This window comes from Bidens hawaiensis, unplaced genomic scaffold (assembly GCF_021521415.1).
Source record: "Bidens hawaiensis isolate Kalapana, Puna unplaced genomic scaffold, B.hawaiensis_p1.1 tig00003237_1, whole genome shotgun sequence".
NCBI lineage: Eukaryota > Viridiplantae > Streptophyta > Magnoliopsida > Asterales > Asteraceae > Bidens > Bidens hawaiensis.
Window position 1 is genome coordinate 73,178 of NW_027491176.1, and position 10,599 is coordinate 83,776.

Below are 10,599 nucleotides of genomic sequence, written 5' to 3' on the forward strand. Positions count from 1 at the left end.
ATGTCAATATTCACCATCGGTTGAGATGAGATCTAGTTGAACTTATAGGTTCTTCAGGTTTGAAATTTCCGGATTCAGACGGGGAGTAGACGTTTATTGTAACTTTTATTTTTTAATTATAATTTGTAAGTTGTATTATGTTCTAGTAAAATATTATTTTTATTTTTTAAGTTGCAAAAAAAAAACAAAACAAAAATCTTATCACACCACACCACACCACCACCCCTATTAAATTCCATCACATGTGATGGATTTGGTTGGGGTGAGGTGTCACAATCCCATTGGATGTGATGGGTGATGGAAATGAAACAGGGGGGAGGGGGTGGTTCAAATCTCATCACACACCACTTCCAGTGGTGGTGTGCCACATCACCAACCACAAATCCATCACATGTGATGGATTTTTAGTAGAGATGATGGTGTGGTGTGATGGATTTTTGTTTTTTTAATAAGTACTAAAATAAATAAAAATAAAACAATATTACATTAAATAAAAAATAAAACAAGATTACATTAAATAAAGAAAACTAAATTAAAAAAACCGACCAAAAAAAACCTACGGCCCTTCCCAACCCCACTTGTCGCATATCTCGCGTTTGCGTTGAAGTAGGATCGATTTAAAGGATTCCTTAAGATGTTCGTGCGGTTGTAGGAGGAAAGTTAGATCAGCGTTTTTTTGGTTTTCATTCAAATGGTTGATATACGTCTCCTCACGTTTCATTTTTAAAATATGAGCCTGTTTGTTTTTCTCCTTCGTCTCGGCCATTTCCGTCATCTTAACCGACTTGTATTCGGCGAAGTTTTTGGCCACCGCTTCCTTTCCAAGTCTTGACGATTCCCCTCTTTTCTTGCGCTTCGGCCGTGTGGGTATGGGTGTGTCTTCGTCGAGATCGTCTCCGGGTTCCTCGTTCAAGTTCATGCTCGGCATGTTGCATGACAAGCCGCCGGTAGACGTTATGTAGTCCCTGGAATCAGAAGTTTTTGTTCTTTTTGAAGAAGATCATTTCTTCCTTGGAGACGTTGGTCCGTTCAAATCGACCAAGGGAATCGGTTCCCACTTCGCGTGACGTCTCGCAACCTCCCACGCTTCCAAGTGGGGAAAATACCTACATTTGTAAATTTCGACATAATCGGCCAAAGTGTCCTTTATGATAGTCGTCTCACTCGCTCCGCTTTGTGGATCTCAGGACTACAAAACATTTAGAAATATATATATATATATATATATATATATATATGTATATATATATATATGTATCAAATTGTAAAAATAAAGTAATAGATTATAAAATAAATAAACTAAAATAGTTACCAATTGGACGTAACAAGCATCAAATTTTGACATTTTTCGATTCAAATCTCCCCACTTGCCAATCATTTGATCCTTGTTTCGTTCGTTTGCGCCGGGAAGTTTGGAGAAATGTTCTTTAATACGTCTCCATAACGCTTCTTTTTTTGTGTTGGTTTGAGTGTTTTTTTGATTCAAAGCAATGCAAATAAGCCTTGGTCAAGGCGACCTCCTCATCAGGCAACCAACTTCTAACACTTTTTTGATGTGTCTCCTCATCCGCGGGTTCATCTTCATCCAAAGTTTGCACTTCGTGACGAAAAGCACTTGCAAATTGATGTATAACATCTTTATCGTCTAGGGGATCGACGGACATTTGAGACGGTCGAGACGGTTAAGATTGAAACATTTGAAAAGCATTATTTGGATAATTTTGGGTAGAAAAAGGTGGAATAAAAGGTTGGTTTTGGGACGGTTGATAATAACGTTGTTGTTGGGAAGGTTGTTGTTAGTTTTGGGACGGTAGAAAATGTTGTGGATAAGGTTGTTGTTGGAATGGTTGGGTTGTGTCGGGTTCGTTTTGTAACCGAAATCCCGTCGGTTCGCCTAGATTTTGTCAAACCTTTGGTCGGGTTTGGGTTTTCTTTGAACCCGACCCACGTTTCTTAGAACCCTCCATCGATATATATTAAAATGGTGTGTGTAGTAGAAGATTTTGAGTTGAATTTGAGTATGTATTGAAGATATGTTTTAGTTATTTATATAGGTAAAATAATTTTTTTTATTTAAAACACTCCCAACGGCTCCCTCCATCCTCCCAACGACTACCTCCCAACGGCTCCCTCCTCGATTAATACCCTCTCACTGCGTGATGGCTATCACGCACCCCCCCCATCACGCGTGATGGGGGACCAGCGGCGGTGTGCGTGAGGCCATCACGCGTGATGGTCTCTCCCTCATACTAGGGGTGTTCAAAACTATCCGAATCCGAATCCGTATCCGAATTATCCGACTATCCGTATCCGAACTATCCGAATTTTCGGATATCCAAAAATTCGGATATCCGAATCCCGGAAATCCGAAAATTCGGATTCGGATAGCAGTTTTCAAATTTTTCGGATATCCGAATTATCCGGTATTTTAATTTTAATATTTTTTAATTTTATTTTACATTAAACATAACTCAATAAGAGGGATCAATTCATAAAGTCATTAATCACGTTTCTTAGAATTTTAATTAAAGTTAAAACCGTAGGTATTATTTTAAAAAATATATAAACTGCAGCATCAAATAAAAGTTATTAATATGACCTTGAGTCCTTGACGGCTTGACGTAGTCAAATGTACGCTCGAATCTAAAATCGGCAACCGGCTTATGAGAACGAGACTTTTTGGTGATGAGAGATGACAAATCATCCATGGCTTCATCATAACTTGAAACGTTATTAACAGATCCTTATTCATTCATCAATACCAATCCACAAGTCAATTTCAGTTCAAATTAAAATGTAAAAAATATTATGAATTCAATTTCAAAGCTTCACCTACAGATGTTAATTGTCCCAGCCATCGCAAGCTAATTTATGATTTTTATTATTAAAACAAGTTTTTTTTTTGTTTTTTTTCGGATATTCGGATATCCGAAATTTCGGATATCCGAAGTTTCGGATTCGGATAGTGATTTTCATTATCCGAAAGGTTCAGATATCCGGTTTCGGATATCCGAAATTTCGGATATCCGGTTTTGAACAGCCCTACCTCATACACCAGCCCGAGTGCCCTTATGTGAAATTGAAAGCATGATATTTATTTGGCTGTTCACATTTTTTTCTAAGCCAATATAGTTATTTGTCTTGTAACAAATAGTTCTCTTAGCTTTGTTTCTTTACAAAATATAGTTTTAACATTATATTTCAAATGTTATTTAGAAACTTTCGAAGCTAAAACACACTGCAATTTTTTCCAATATTTTATTATAGGGAATATCTCATAGAATCATAACCAATTTTCAAAAAGGTTCCAATTAAGTCACTCATGCATATTTTTCTCAAATCAAGTCACTAAATCTCCAAATCGTGTCTCACCGATATTTTTGTTTGTTAAGAAAGAAATGAATGATAAGATGTGGTGGTCGGAATTGCAATATATGTAGTTGTAATTTAAAAAAATTAAAAAACATTTATTATATTAAAAATCAAAAATAAAAAATAAAATCCACGTCGCCACTCAACGTCAACATAAAAAGAGTATTCTTGTGCAAGAGTCTAGATCCTTTACAATTTGAAGGAAGTGAGGTATTTATAACCTGATGATGAGAGAGAGAAAGAATGGTCACATGCCATATCGGGAAATCCATCAATCAGGATGGTTGTACGCGCGGGGGGAGTTGGTGGACAATATGGTCGACCAACGTTGAAGTTTTGTACTATGTAGTACTACTGACCGTGTGTTGTCAATTCCCTATTAGTTGGGTGTCATTTTCCATGATGATACCTCATTATTATACTATACTTATGAAGATCTTTGACGCGCTATTTCCCAAGGTGTCTAGAATATTTTACGTCTGATGATATATTTTCCAACGTCGCGATGTATATTTGACGCTTGGTTGTTTAGCCGGCGGAAACGTGTACTTCATCAATAGGTGGTTTGAAACCCTAGCTCTACAATAAGTTTATTTATAGGTATTCACATAAACAACAAAACATAAGTAGTTCGCATATTTTAGTTACTTACCCTAAAAAATGATTCAAATATTTTTTTTTTAAAAGAAACACACTATTTTGACTAATAAGTTTTGTCTTGGGCAATATGTGTGCTACTGATTTATCCACGTGTCCCATGTTTAGCATTTGTGTGGCTCAAAGTGTGCCGTGTTACTAGAACTTTCAAATAAGACCTTGAAATATTAGGAAAATTGCAAATGAAACCCTGTGTTTTAAACACAGAAGCGTCTGAAATTGGCATGTGGTGTATAACATGTCGACCATTAAAATCACGCGGGTCTGGTTTCTTCTTTCCAACAACCCCACACGCATTCTCAACGGACTTTATATATTAATTTTTAATTTAATGCATACAGAGATCTTTAAATGAAAGTATATACAAAAAATTGTAAATAAAACATACAGTAGTACCATGTATTTGTACATTAACTCCCTAACCATCTGTAATGGTAATGAAGTCGCTTAAGCTGATGATAGATGTATTATCGAGCTACGGTTGTTCATGTGGGCAAACTCTGGGCTCAGCTCGATTATAAAACCGAGCTGAAAAATTGTGCTTGAGCTCTGCTCAATTTGGCTTAGTTTTTTACTTTTTTGAGAAAAATAATAATAAACTTCAACCAAAAGCAAAATAAGTTTATAACGAGTTTAACCAAATACAAATAGATACATAATCATATAAAACCAATTACAAAATATAATCATTAGCATTCGAACCAACTTTCAATAACAATAATGCAAGAGTATTGAGAAATAAGAACGAGAATATTGTTATGTAACAACTACTCCATAATATTAGGAATTGTTATTTGAGCGGGATTTAGGATTTGGGAGTGATTTATTCCGTCTCGTGTTTCTAAAACATTTTAACTAATATATTATATGAATATAAAAAAAAACAAAGTATATTTAAAGTAAATAATACAAGCCAGATCAAGGCAAGCTAATGAGTGGGTCAAACCAAGCCTGTTCGGCTCTCTACGAAATCAGTCGGGTTATGTCAAGCTTTTTCTAAACAAAATTCGAGCAAGCTCCAAGTCACGAGCATTTTAAACAACCTTACTTGAGCACAAATATATCAATGTTAAATAAAGTTTAGCTCATAGTAAGGATGGGTTCGGTATCATACCGGTACAGATCCAGGTACCGATCCCGAATTTTTTGATTTTTTTAAAAGCTTGGTACCAACAACAATACCATCTGAATGAAACGAGTAGGGGTGGCAAAACAAACCCAAATTGGGTTGTTTTGGGTTAATTTGTATAACTTTTAAAATTGAAATGAGTTATGATGGATCAAAAGAATTTTGCAAGAAGATCAAGACGAGCTGGGAATTTTTTGGTTATGGGTTAGACCATGAGTAGTTATAAAGTTTCACCTACAGCATTATGCGACACACGGCGCCCAGTCAGAGTTATGGTTTTATACAAAAACAGGGTGTAGTCATAAAGCCTCCATAATGCCTCAACTCCATTATTTTTTTGCCTCTCACCCGCGTTTTGTACAAAACGCAATAATAATAATAATAATAATAATAATAAGCCATAATGCCGCCGGGGGGGGGGGGGGGGGGTGCCCCAGGCGTTTTAGGCTATAATGCCTCCCAAAACTTGCCTCTACGGGTGGTCTTAGAATGGGTTTGTTTATGGGTTAGAATGGACTAAAACAAGCTTTATCCAATTTTATTTCAAACAAAACCCATGAACCCGGTTCGATACCCGGAACTGGGTATTTGAAAAACCCGATCTGTGCACCTCTAACCTCTACTGCAAGATGTTGTTTACATCTTTTAAAAGCATATCGAAAGTACCCACTGCATACATAATTATAATGTTTGGAGGATTCATAGGAGTTACAATATAGAAACAGCTTACCAATTATTTAAAAGTATTTGAAACGATTCAAAACAACTCGTTTTGTAGCTTTACAGTAGATCCACCACAAGGTTACGATAACAAGGTAGAGGTTAACGTCACCATAAGATAGACAAAAACGTCCCAAAACACTTTAGGCGTACCATACTTTACAACTACTATGCTCTCCTTTTTATTCTTAAATCAATTTTTTTTCAAATATATTGTTCTACCAAAACGTTTTATATTAGATTTCAACATTAAAATAAATGCATGCTTAAAACATGATGTTAATACCAAATTATATAGAAATACGGTGTGTGTAAACACACGAGAAAGTAACCACACATAGTATATAAACTTGGTATGATACTGAGCTCACCCATAATAAAAAATAAGAGTTGGTCATCACATAGCTAGGTATTTCATCTTCAAACAATTTGGCCATACCATGGTTTGGGACTTATGCCTTGTTATCTATATAGTTATTAGATTTACCCAAATCGTATGAAATTATATGTTCTTTTCTGGAACGGCTGGTTAGCTGTAAGCTGTAAGCTGGAAGTTGAAAGCTAGAAGCTGTTAGCTGTAGCTTTTAAATATTTAGGTGTTTGGCAGAGTAGCAGAAGCTTTTAATAAAACTAGCTGGGTGCCCGCGTGGTGCGGCGGAATGGGCGCACAACCTAACATCAACCGCATAATCAGTGTCGGTACATGCTTCACCTGATGACAGTGCATACATAACCTAGATGTAGACGTGTAATTCATGGAAAAGCAGTAAGCTTGTAATGATGTCGAAAATCAAGAAACAAAGCTGGAATATATAGTAATTTTCAAATAGATAATTTTTTTAAACTAACATATTTTGATATGAATCCCTTTCTGAACATGCACTGTTTTAATTTGAAATATGTTCTGGCCTGACCCATTTCGACTCAAAAGCGTACCGACACGAATCGAACTAATTTAACCATTTTTGTATCGACTCGTTCTGACCCTAATTTGGTCTTACACATGACTCAAGTTCATCTGACTCGACTCCTAATTTGGTCTTACACATGACTCGAGCTCATCTGACTCGACTTTTTACCGATCCTAACCGATAATCACGTAGTATGTTAATTTTTTAAAGTTAAAGAAGTATAGCAATATCATACTCAAATTAAAGAGAATAAAATGCTCGTTTTTATAATGTAACTTGTTTTAAAAATTATTAACGTGTGAAAAAGTTATGGCTCCTAAAAAAGTCATGAGGTAGTTAGTTTTGAATAAGGGTTGAATGTGTAACTATTATATAAATTAACAAAAATTGATATAAGTTTAAGTACCAAACTTGTAAATTCAAATGTAAAAGCTTGTAAAGCTTTTTCTCAAACGCTACCTATAGTAGCGTTTCAATTTAGAGCTTTTTCTCATCATCTAAAAGTTTTAAGCTCCTCTTACCAAACAATACTTTTTATTATATAGGAGTTTTTTCTAAAAGCTTGTAGCTTAAAGCCTCTAAAAAACTTCTAAAAGCCCTTTACCAAACACACTCTAAAAAAACAAATATATATACCAAGCAGGTGATACCCATACAAACCACAAAATAAAAACAACAAAGTTTGCACACACCAGATGACAAACTATGATTTAGCAACAAATTGTTTTCAACACATACAAGTCAATTAAAACAAGTATAGTCTGTATAGACAAGTATGGCAACCACGAGTATGTATTAAATAATAAGTTAGCAAGCATGGCATTACTATTACTCATATATAATGGGAAGAGATATTTTAAAAACGATGAGTCGTAAGAATTTTAAAAACTTAATAAAAATTATATATTTAATTAAATTAGTATGGAATATGTGGCTAAGAATAAATCTGTTTAAAAAATTAATTAGGAGATATAATAAATATTTTTGATGATTATACAAGTTTACATGTTAATTACACATGTGTAATAAGTCGATTCGGTATATAAAAAAAACTGTAATAATATCCAAATAGAAGTGCGATCTAGGACGTTATCGATTAATGTGATTCCATGTTGTGATCTTTTTCGCAAAAATAAAAAATATATTAAAGTCATTAGAAAATTCTGTAAATATTATTGTTAGCTACTCCTATCTTTTTTATTTTTCTTGTTGTATTTTATGTTTCAACTTTAATATATTATGTGTATATATATATATATATTCGAAATATTATAATATATGAAAATTCCAAAAAGATTTTAAGTTTTTATGTGTTCGTACATATTTTATTAAATCTTTGTTTTATTCAAAATCATGTGTTTTGTTGTCAAGGTCGTTCATACAAAGTTCAATGGAAACCTGGGACTTAAACATATCATTTACAAGTAGACCATGTGGCGACACGTGGCATGACCTCAGAAAGGTACCCGTCGCGATACGCGACGATGTTGAAGAAGGGACCCATCGCGTACCGCGATGGGATCCGAAATCAGCTATAAATAGGAGGGGGTCACGGCTCATCTGCACACAAACATTCCCACACTTTCTCTAAAATTTTACTCTCTCTACCTCGGTTTGCGTGCTGAACACCGTTTTGCGTGCCACCGACCCGACAAGCATTACCTCGTAATCCGTGCCAAATACCCGGTGTTTTCCTTGAAGTGCGTGCCAACCAAAAGTAACCCGACATCCGCCTCGAAGTACGTGCACGACCCGGCGACGACTACACATCGCCTCGATTTGCGTGCCAAGGAAGGTGGATCAAGAACGCCTCGAGAAACGTGCATATAGAGTAGAAGTGCTGCTCGTATAAACTTAGGAATATCTAACTTCGAATACCGTGCGAGGTAAGAGGTTCTGCCTAAATTATTATTTTATTATTATAAATGGCTTAGATCATAGTCGGGGTTATAGCCCGAACCTTGATTACGATTAAGTATAATATAACTTTTCTTAAGCAAATGTTATAGTTAAAATAATATTTATTTAATATTAAGAAATATAATATTCAAAGAGTATAGTTAAATAATGTTTCTTCTTGAAGAAGAAACTCAGTATAAACGTTTCTTCCTGAAGAAGAAACGTAACAAATAATTGATAAAGAAGAGGACTAAAGGTCCAAATGTTTTATATAAATAAATGATTTTATCAAAGTGAAGTTATACCAAAATAGACTAAAGGTCTAAAGCTAGATCGATGATCTAGTTATTTATACAAATGTTATTCTCGTACTATAGGTCCGAGGTAACAAAACAAGAAGAAGAGAACAGAAAACATGAATCAGTATCAGAAACTGATTATAAACAGAAAAGGTGAATGCGCCCCAAACCTTTTACATTGAGTCAGAATGTTTGCATAGAATTTACGAATCCTTAAAAGCTTTGTGTACAATAATAAGAAACGGACACTCTGATTAAGAGTATACATGTGTCTGGATCCAAACATAAATGGTGACTCAGAATTTCCCCGAGGCGATGCATATCATCAACATGTCTCTGAAGGTCTACGGGACTGTTCAGAGAAATGATATTGTGTATATAATTAATTGTACATGGTACTTAGGGTAATTTGATCCCAATGTAGTTGGGTGCCTAATGAGTAGTCACAAAGGTATTATTGTTGGTTTAACAAAGGTATTGAAAAGATATTTTTAGAGTCAGCGTTATTCACCAGCTTTGTGCTGACGTATTTCCCACCCATGTTATAGGGAAACAAGAAAGGTTAGAACAGACAAGAAAGAATGAATAGAAGATTGGAGTTATAGTCATTAGATGCTATCTGGTGGCTCAGATATTTTATTTCAAAATATTATAAAAGAGTTATGTTTTATAAAGAAATGTATTTGAAATATCAAACGGGTATTTAAACCCGAGATTTTAATAAGTTTTCAGTATAAATATTTAAAGACTTCCGCTATAAACCGCAACTCTGATGTATTTACAAAACAGGTACCAACTATTGATCACACGCCTAGGCCCCGAGTCGGGGTGTGACATTTGGCTTTATTCAAATTGGTCAAACCTGAACATATAATTATTTCTCAGCACAAATAAACGAATTCAGCCCAAAATGAATATGGAACATGTAGCAGGCCCAAAACATAAAACATGACAGGAAAACGAAATTTGACAACCTTGTGGTTGACCCTCGCGACACCGCCCATTTTTGGTTTCTGTGACATACCCTTCGCGATACGCGATGGGTTCCATTGCCCTTCGCCATCGCCTTCGTATTCGCCCGAGCCCGTGTACGTGCGCGTCGGGTGATCAACACCCTCCACTAGGACCACTGGTGCATGTATGGCTTAAAAGAATATTATTATGGACGCACTTCTCCTTATAATGATCTTTCAAAAGTTTCCAACTTTCCCTGTGGGATGAACTTTATTTTCCTTATTTATACCTATGTGAAAGAGACCAATTTTCTTTCTTCTTTCAATGTGGGATGGATTTCCATTCCACCATTTTCTTAATTATGGAATTCTTCCAACTTACAATATATAAAAATTTATTTCGTTACCATATTTAAAATATTTTTGGGTTCTTCTATTTTTAAAATTGACATTTTTAACCCAAAATATATATGGTATCTTTTGAGATGTTACCCTCGGTACTCTTAAAACAGGGCCGACCTTTAGGGAGGGCTAGGTGGTCGACGGCCCCGGCCTGACACCCCATTAGGCCCGGAATTTTTTTTTTATAAAAAAATATAGATGTATTTTTATGAAAAACAAGATGTATATTTAATGTTTAAACTCAATTACATAAGAAT